Raw genomic sequence first — 9,113 nt, forward strand, 5'->3', positions numbered from 1 at the left:
AGGGAAGTTCCTAGTCAATTTCTTTCTATAAGAGGAAGCGGGCTTCCTCCTTGCTATGCATCCATCTCCTTGTTCACAAAATTAAGCATCTGCTCCTTGCTCTGCTAGCGTATCTCCTCCTGTGTTACTTCCTCAAATTTGGTAATGTTATCAATGCGATCTCATTCTTATCTCACTTGAGACATTACTGATTTTTTTTCTTCTAATTAATCATTCCTTTTTGTAGTTCTGAGTCATGGATGGTTACACCCTGCACCACCCTGCACAAGACTCGGCCACCGGAGGCTACTCCTCAGCTGCTAAAGGAGGGCTTGCTGGTGTCCTCGTCGTACTCCTTGCTATCGTCGTTTATGTATTCTTCAAGCGCCAAAACTGCCTCGAGGAGGTCGACCCCGGGAAGATTCAGGTGATCAATATTGTTGAAATGGGAGAAAGGAGCGGCCATGCTGGGAAATAAGTAGGTACCATACCATGTAATAAGAAGTTGAAGCTAATTAAGATTCATACAAATGAGATTTTCCTAATCTTCTAATATTGTTTTTGTATTAATCGCAGGAATCCATGAAGTACCCGGATGCCTCGACTGTTCCTTTTTAGTTATACCTACTGTATTGTTGCATTTTAATTTGTACTTTATATATAAATAAATGATTGGGTGAATTTTGCGGTGGATTTGAAGTAATATCTCAATTAAAATCGTCAAAGCAGATAAGGAATTGTGGGTTTTTACTTTACTTGGAGTGGGGTTTTACTATTACCAATTTACTGTGTTGCTGCCACTTTATTTTTTTAGGGCTAGGGGGCTTTAACTACGAGTAATTTTCTTATTTGCTGGGGCTTGCTTTAGGAGCTTTCTTTTTATAGTCTCTATTTAACGAAAAGAAGGGCGTCCATAAAACAAACAACTCACCGCAGCAGCCACAGCCAAAGTCTTTGTTAAATTGATCGCAGATCCCACTCCATGTCAAACCGGTAGTGTTTTGGTGCGTTGAGCTTCGGATCGGTGCCAACTACATCTCCTCTGCGCGTTCATGAGGGCGGTTTTTCTCGCCGCCATCCAACGAGGGAGCCTTCGGTTGCAGTCGCTGCTTGTTCTTTTTTTCGCTCAACTTCCGCCGCTGGTGGAGTTACTAGCGGCGTGGACCTGGACAGTTGCGTTGGCTGTCGTGATAGCTTGAGTCTGTCGGAGTTTTCGCTTTTCGAGTTCTTTTTGTTTTAGGCTCCTGGCAGCTGGATCGTTTCGTTGTTAACGGCTATGCCGTGGTTTGGTGGTTTTATCGGTAACTGGTTCATTGATTGTGTTTTTTTGTTTTTTGTTTTTTTCGCGAGAGAGAGGTGAGAATTGCTAGGGGAGATGGGTTGCGGTGGTGGTCCGTGGGTTTCAGTGCGTTAAGTGTGGGATCGGTGCCAACTCCATCTCCCCTTCGTGTTGATGAGGGCGGTTTTTCTCGTCGCCACCCAACGAGGGATGTCCAGTCGTTTTGCCTTCCGTTGCTTTCCCTTTTGTTTTCGCGCGACTTCCGCCGCTGGTGGAGTTCCTAGCGGCGTGGACCTGGACTGTTGCGTTGGCATACGTGATCGCTTGAGTCGTCGGAGTTGTCGCTTTTCGTTTTTTTTTTTTCCCGCTCCTGGCGGCTGGATCGTTTCATTGTTAACGGCTATGCCGTGGTTTGGTGGTTATGTTGGTAAGTGGTTCAATATTGCGCTGAGCTGTTGGGTTCTTTTCTTCTTTTTTTTAATAGAGGGAGACGAGAATTGTCAGGGGATATGGGTTGCGGTGGCGGTCCGTGGGTTTTGGCTTTGTTGAGTACAGAGGCATTAATCTTCTAGTAGTACAAAGGGAAAAAAATAGCAACCGCGACCTGGAGGAAGGGAGAGACGGGAGGAGATTAAAATTATCGACCTTGACTGGTGATTTTCTTAATAGATCTTTGAATTAATTTTTTATGATTACCTATATTGGTTGGTTGCTAGTTCCTCCCCAGTGGATGAGTGTTGTGTTGCAGTGATGGGGCGTGCTAGTATCTATGTTTTAATAACTGATTGGTTGAATGAAATGAATTGAAAGAGTATGGAAAGGAGCAGGACATGGGAATCGAAGCATTGGAAGCCATGCTTATGGATGATGAATTTAGAGGTGCTCTTCCCTTTTTTTCTTTTTGATTTTTTCAAAGTAAACAAACCAGTGATATGCAATGGCAGAAATTCATTCTAGCGAGAATGGCCTTAATACTTCTAACCATCGCTTCAACATATCAATATCTCCGCAGGTTAGGTTGGCTGGCTGTTCGATCATCATGGTGCTGTGTTTTTTTCTCTTCCCCGGAGTTTGGTCCTGTTCTTATGCTCTGCTCCTTTAGTTGTGCTGTTTTGGATTCTTAGCTCGATCAGTTTTATTTTCAGTGGGGAAAAAGGTGAACAGGAAACTGTGAATTCTATCTAGATCTGTGTATGCTTTGCTGTGTATGCTCAATCTCCGTAAATTATTATTTTATCTGCTAAAGTTTGCCATGGAATTCGATTCCAACATGGCATCATAATTGATAGCAGCCAGCAAAACTTCGGCCTCTTAACACGTTTATTTTCTAACAAGATCGGTAATTATGTCATTAAGTTTAAAAGTTTCAATCTTTTTTATTTGGTTAAGCTGTCATCGTGATTGCCTTATAATTATGTTCCCTGTGTTCTTTTTTCCCCTGCAGGTGAGGAGTGATCAGAGTGAATTTTGGGCTTTTGAGTGAGAATTCTATGTTTTTTTTTTTTTTTTGTGGTTGAATTTAGGATTTTCAAGATCCAAGAGTTTACTTGACTGAGATCTCAGACTTGCTGATTATGGCATATGGACTATTCAGGACAGAAATAGCAGACCATGCCTTCAGGCAAATACTGAGCTTTTTTCAAGTTTTCCAACAGAAAAAATAGCAAACAAGATCTGTGGCTGCTGTTGCACGGGGGCATCCATTCCTTTTCTTTCTGAGATTCATGTTGATAGATTGTACAATCAAACTCTAAATGCTTTATTCAGTATCTCACAGCCAAGATTAAATTCTACTTTGTGCCCGTTCCATTGATCTGTCCGCTATGTTCATCCGATTATTTTCATTTTTTGTTATCTATGCATTGTATTGACATTGAAACCATTGCTCACATCCTGTCTTTCTTCTTTCCTTTTTGTCTTGGACAAGGTTCACAGATATATGATGTGATTATGGTGCCGTACTGATCGCATAGTTGGCTTGCTCAAGATCAACAACAGAATTTCCATTCTGTTGGTTTTAAATGATTACTTTGTTTTATGTTTTCTGTTTTTAACCAGTCCATTTGCCACTTTGATTTCCACAATTGGATGGTGGGTTACAAAACTATCAACAAATTGAATTTTTTTTTTTTATGATTTCATTTCTTTTTGTTTTTTTCCTTTCAATTTGGTTTTTTTATTTTTTTTACTTTGAAATTTTTTTTAATTCCATCATTGATTAAATTCAGATTTATAATTTCACGAGTTTTAAATTTAAAAAACTAACTTGGATTTAAAAAATTCAATCCCTCTTTTCTTTTTTTTTCAAGTTAATGTTTTTGTTTTTTCAATTTTATCTTTTTAAAGTTTATTTATTATTATTTATTTGATTTTTTACTAATTTTAAAAATTACGTGAATTCTCTTAGGGTTTTTTACTTATTGTTATTTGTTAAATTTAATTTTTTAAAATAAATTATATTATATTACATTAATCAAACATTAGCATGGGATGGTCACGACATGGTTTTTATTTTGATTTCTATATCATTGCTTTGACAGTGTTTACAGCCTCTTTCGATATTGTCTTGCAATCTTTCGTGGTTGTTCTAGAAATAGCTCTGTATGATGGTGGGACAATGTTTATGGTAGAATAACGACAAGATTCCAGCGAAATTTTTTTATATATAAATATGATATTGATAATTTATTTTTTAATTAATTATTACTTTATTTTTATTTATTTACTACTACTGTTATCTATTTTTTTAATCATATTATTAAATAAATTAAGCTTTGAATCAAAATTTAAACTTAAAATATTAAAGGTTAAACTTTAAATATTATTAAACATTGAATTTAAAAAAAATTCTCTAAAGTATCCAAAACAAAAATAAAAATCTAGAGAATGAGAAACCAATTTAAAAAAATTATAAATCTAAAAATGAAATAAAAAGTAAATTAAAACTTTATAACAGGGTTAAGAAACAAACTTAAAAATCAGAATTTTAAGGGGTAAATATAAGATGTTATAAAATAAAAAGACATGATTTATAATTTTTTTAATAGTCAACATCAAATTTAATTGGGGAGGGAGAGAGGAAAAAAAAAGAGAGAGGTGTAGTTATAAACCATTATTGTAAACACTGTACACATCACTCTAAATAAATAAAACATTATAAAGCTTCAAATATCATAGCAAAATATATATATAAAAAAACATCATAAGTGGCTGGTGCTTGCATCACACGTACTAATATATCCATTGCTCCAGCATATTCAAGTGGGTATGCAACTTATCATGGAGGCTAAAAGTGTAGTTCATTGATGTTTTTAGAATCGGTAGACCCTTCCTCTCTAAACATCGCACATAGCTTATTGAAATATGGTTCGACATTGATGATTTTTTTTTTTTTCATCTTGATTTTTATACTTGGTTCTTTGAATTTTCAGAGCAGCCTATTATTTTGTTTTTTTAGATATAATCTTTTATTATTATTATTTTTATTTTAAATAATTTATAAAATTAGAATTTTTTTCAATTTTATCTTTATTTATTTTTTAATCTATTTGATACGGTTTTATTCTTTTCATTGTTGTTTGTTTTATTTGAGATAATTTTTAAAATTTATTTTATTTTTAAAATTCATCCTCCTTCAGTTTTCTTTTCATATAAAATTTAATCCTTATCATGTTGATAATTTTTTTTATTTTAATAATTTTTTTAATTGATTTGTTTATTTTATTCTTTGTATAAAATTAATGGGGAATTAAGTTTTTTAATTAAACTTCTGTATAAAATTTTATTTTTTATAAGTTTAAAAGATTAGCGCAAGTTAAGAAAATTTGTTTGGGTTTATTTAAGTTTTTTTTTCCTTTTTTATGTTTTTATTTTTAATTTGATGATTAACTATTTAAATGGGAAAATATTCCTTAAGAGCAATCACACAGATTTTCGATTCCCCTTGGCCCATCCTTCACTCTTCCTTCGTGTGGTGGGTTTAGAAATTGTTAATTTAACCAACACATTATTCAATTCAAAATGACAATAACCAAATATTTAATTATGAGAATCAATTTTAACTCAGGTTGTATTCTTAGATATATAATTAAGATTTTTTTATGTTAGCTACAGTTTAATTTCCCAAAAGCAAAAACAATTCATCTAGGATATAAATTTCTATATGTTCTTTGAAATTATCTTTAGATTAATACTCCTTATTTTTATTTTATTTTTTAGATTTTTTAAATGATAATTATTTTTATGTAAATTTATTTTCTGAAATCATCTATTTTTAAAATGTTTTTTTTCCTCTTTTTTCAGGTGTTAACCCCTACCCTTTTCAGCGAATATTTGTTAAATTATTTATGCAAACGCAACTCAGTGGTTACTGGAGGAATGCATTCCTTTCGACATGGGATTATTGCCGCTCAAGAAGCAGAATTATTGCCAACTGGAGTTTACTAATGCTAAGTGGTGATTATAGCAGCCGCTTAATCATATAATTCCTGACATCCGACGCTCAACGCACCGAAACACCACCGGTTTGACATGGAGTGGGATCTGCGATCAATTTAACAAAGAGTTTGGCTGTGACTGTTGCGGTGAGTTGTCTGTTTTATGGACGCCCTTCTTTTCGTTAAAAAGAGAATATAAATAGAAAGCTCCCAAGGCAAGCCCCAGCAAATAAGAAAATTACACGTGGTTAAAACCCCCCCAAAAAAATAAAGTGGCAGCAACACAGTAAATTGGTAATAGTAAAACCCCACTCCAAGTAAAGTCATTCTTCAAGCGCCGAAACTTTATTTTTTATATATTTTTTTTACTTTACTTGGAGTGGGGTTTTACTATTACCAATTTACTGTGTTGCTGCCACTTTATTAAATATATAAAAAATAAAGTTTCGGCGCTTGAAGAATGCATAAACGACGATAGCAAGGAGCATGATGAGGACACCAGCAAGTCCTCCTTTAGCAGCTGAGGAGTAGCCTGCTGTGGCCGAGTCTTGTGCAGGGGGGTGTGGGATGTAACCATCCATGGCTTAAAACTACAAAAAGGAATGGTTAATTAGAAGAAAATAAAATCGGTAATGTCTCAAGTGAGATTAGAAAGAGGTCGCATGCATTGATAATATTACCAAATTTGAGGAGGAATTAAACGCGGGAGGAGAAAAGTTAGCAGAGCAAGAGTGGGAGCTTAATTTTGTGAATAAGGAGCTTTAAGAACGCATGACATGACAAGGCTGTTTGGCTGGTCTAAGGAAACAAATAGGAGGGATTTAAAGGAAAATGGAAGATCTGCGATGGACAGTGACAAAGTGACGAAGTGGGAATCGTTGCCCAAGTGACAAAATGGGCGCCATTGCCGAAGTGGCAAAATATATCCATTCATCCGACATATTCAAGTGGATACTAAAAGCGTAGTTCACTGATGTTTTTAGAATCAACAGACCCTTCCTCTCTAAACATCGTACATAGCTTATTGAAATATGGTTTGATATTGATAATTTTTTTTTTATATTGATTTTCATACTAGATTCTTTAAATTTTTAGAGCAGTTTATTAATTTGTTTTTTTAGATATAGTCTATTTTTTTATTATTTTTTTTTATTTTAGATAATTTATAAAATTAAAATTTTTTTAATTTTATTCTTATTTATTTTTTTAATCTATTTGATACGGTTTCATTCTTTTTATTATTGTTTGTTTTATTTGAGATGATTTTTAAAATTTATTTTATTTTAAAAATTCATCATTTTTTAGTTTTTCTTTCATATAAGATTTAATTTTCATTATATTGATAATTGTTTTTTTATTTTGATAAATTTTTAAATTGCTTTGTTTGTTTCATTCTCTCTATAAAATTGATTGGGAATTAAGTTTTTTAACTAAAATTCCGATATAGAATTTTATTTTTATGAGTTTGAAAGATTAGCACAAGTTAAAGGAAATTTGTTTGGTTTTTTTAGGTTTTTTGTTTTTGTTTTTTTTGTCTTTAAATTTATGTTTTTGTTTTTAATTCGATGATTAACTATTTAAACGGGACAATATTCCTTGAGAGCAAGCACAAAGATTTTCGATTCCCCTTGGCCCATCCTTCACTCTTCCTTTGTTTGGTGGGTTTAGAAATTGCTGATTTTTTTCCTTGTAATTAACCATTCCTTTTTGTAGTTAGTTTGAAGCCATGGATGATAGAACAGCCAGACAACCTAATAACCTGTGGAAATATTGATATTTTGAAGCGATGGTTACAAGTATGAAGGCCATTCTCGCTAGAATGAATTTCTGCCATTGCATATCATTGGTTTGTTTGCTTTGAAAAAAATCAAAAAGAAAGAAAGGGAGGAGCACCTCTAAATTCATCATCCATAAGCATGGCTTCCAATGCTTCGATTCCCATGTCCTGCTCCTTTCCATAGCCTGCCAATTCATTCCATTCAACCAATCAGTTATTAGAACATAGCATGCCCCATCACTGCAACACAACATTCCTCCACCGGGTAGGAACGATCAACCAACCAATATAGGTAATAATAAACAATTAATTCAAAGATCCATTTAAGAAAATCAAAGAAAATTACCAGTCAAGGTCGATAATTTTAATCTCCTTCTGTCTCTCCCTTCCTCCAGGTCGCGGTTGCAATTTTTTTTCTTTGTAATAGAAGATTGATGCCTCTGTACTCAACAAAGCCAAAACCCACGGACTGCCACCGCAACCCATCTCCCTTGGCAATTTTCATCTCCCTCTTAAAAAAAACCCCAACTGCCCAGCGCAATTCCACCATGGCACGCCCAACACCAACATACCATGGCATAGCCGATAGCAACGAAACGATCCAGCGCCAAAATAAAAGCGAAAGCAACGGAAGGCAAAAAGACTGGACATCCCTCGTTGGATAGCGACGAGAAAAACCGCCCTCATCAACAAGCAGGGGAGATGGAGTTGGCACCGATCCCACACTAAACGCACTGAAACCCACGGACCACCACCGCAACCCTCCTCCGCAACCAGTTGGCACCGATCCCACACTAAACGCACTGAAACCCACGGACCACCACCGCAACCCATCTCCGCTAGCAATTCTCACTTCTCTCTCGAGAAAAAGAAAAAAAAAACAACACCAATGAACCAGTTACCAATAAAACCACCAAACCACGGCATAGCCGTCAACAACGAAACGATCCAGCTGCCGGGAGCCAAAAAAAAAAAGAACACGAAAAGAGACAGTTCCCACAGACTCAAGCGATCACAACAATCAACGCAACCGTCCAGGACCACGCCGCTAGTAACTCCACCAGGGGCGGAAGGCGCGAGAAAACAAAAGCGAAATCAGCAGCGAGGCTTGTAGTCCAGCGGTCCTGGTAGAGTTTCTCTATCTATGTATCTTGGATTTAAGTTTCAACGAGCATATTTATCACTCTCGCGGTGTTTCATTTGTTTACTCAACTTGCAAGATATTCAGTAAATTTAGAGATTAATCGTGGTGTGCCGACACCTCAAATTTTAAAAAGAAAAAAAAAAGCGAAAGCAACAGAAGGCAGAAAGACTGGATAGCGGCGAGAAAAACCGCTCTCATCAACGCGCAGAGGAGATGGAGTTGGCACCGTTCCGACACTCAACGCACCGGAACGCCATGGGTTTGACATAGAGTGGGATCTGCGATCGATTTAACAAAGAGTTTAGCTGTGACTGCAGTGATTGTGGACGACTTTCTTTTCGTTAAAAAGAGACGGTAATAAAATGGAAGATCCAAAAGCGGGCCCCAGCAGATAACAAAATTACCAGTAAGTCCACACTGATTTGTTACAGTGGCAACGCAGTAAAATGATAATAAAAAAAAAAACCCCACTCCAAGTATAGAGCAAAAAAAGAAAAA

The 9,113-nt window shown here is 35.4% G+C and overlaps 4 long non-coding RNA genes across 5 annotated transcripts; 3 read left to right on the top strand and 1 right to left on the bottom strand.

The window, feature by feature from the left end:
- Positions 1–68: 68 nt before the first annotated feature.
- Positions 69–596, top strand: LOC105118931 (uncharacterized). The gene is made up of 3 exons (XR_841049.1): positions 69–141; positions 227–457; positions 556–596. It is a non-coding gene; the product is annotated as an uncharacterized LOC105118931 (long non-coding RNA).
- A 729-nt stretch (positions 597–1,325) lies between these two features.
- Positions 1,326–2,178, bottom strand: LOC105118935 (uncharacterized). The gene is made up of 2 exons (XR_841053.1): positions 2,089–2,178; positions 1,326–1,908 (listed from the first exon to the last, which is right to left on the bottom strand). It is a non-coding gene; the product is annotated as an uncharacterized LOC105118935 (long non-coding RNA).
- Positions 1,834–2,789, top strand: LOC105118933 (uncharacterized). 2 transcript variants are annotated; one of them, XR_841052.1, is made up of 3 exons: positions 1,834–1,911; positions 2,069–2,414; positions 2,703–2,789. It is a non-coding gene; the product is annotated as an uncharacterized LOC105118933 (long non-coding RNA). The 2 variants fall into 2 exon arrangements; XR_841051.1 differs by having other exon boundaries at positions 2,069–2,597; positions 2,703–2,774.
- Positions 2,790–7,551: 4,762 nt separating this feature from the next.
- Positions 7,552–7,984, top strand: LOC105118932 (uncharacterized). The gene is made up of 2 exons (XR_841050.1): positions 7,552–7,636; positions 7,821–7,984. It is a non-coding gene; the product is annotated as an uncharacterized LOC105118932 (long non-coding RNA).
- The last annotated feature ends 1,129 nt before the right edge of the window (positions 7,985–9,113 follow it).

The sequence above is a fragment of the Populus euphratica genome, unplaced genomic scaffold, assembly GCF_000495115.2.
Source record: "Populus euphratica unplaced genomic scaffold, PopEup_1.0 scaffold2176.1, whole genome shotgun sequence".
In the NCBI taxonomy this organism is placed as follows: Eukaryota; Viridiplantae; Streptophyta; class Magnoliopsida; order Malpighiales; family Salicaceae; genus Populus; species Populus euphratica.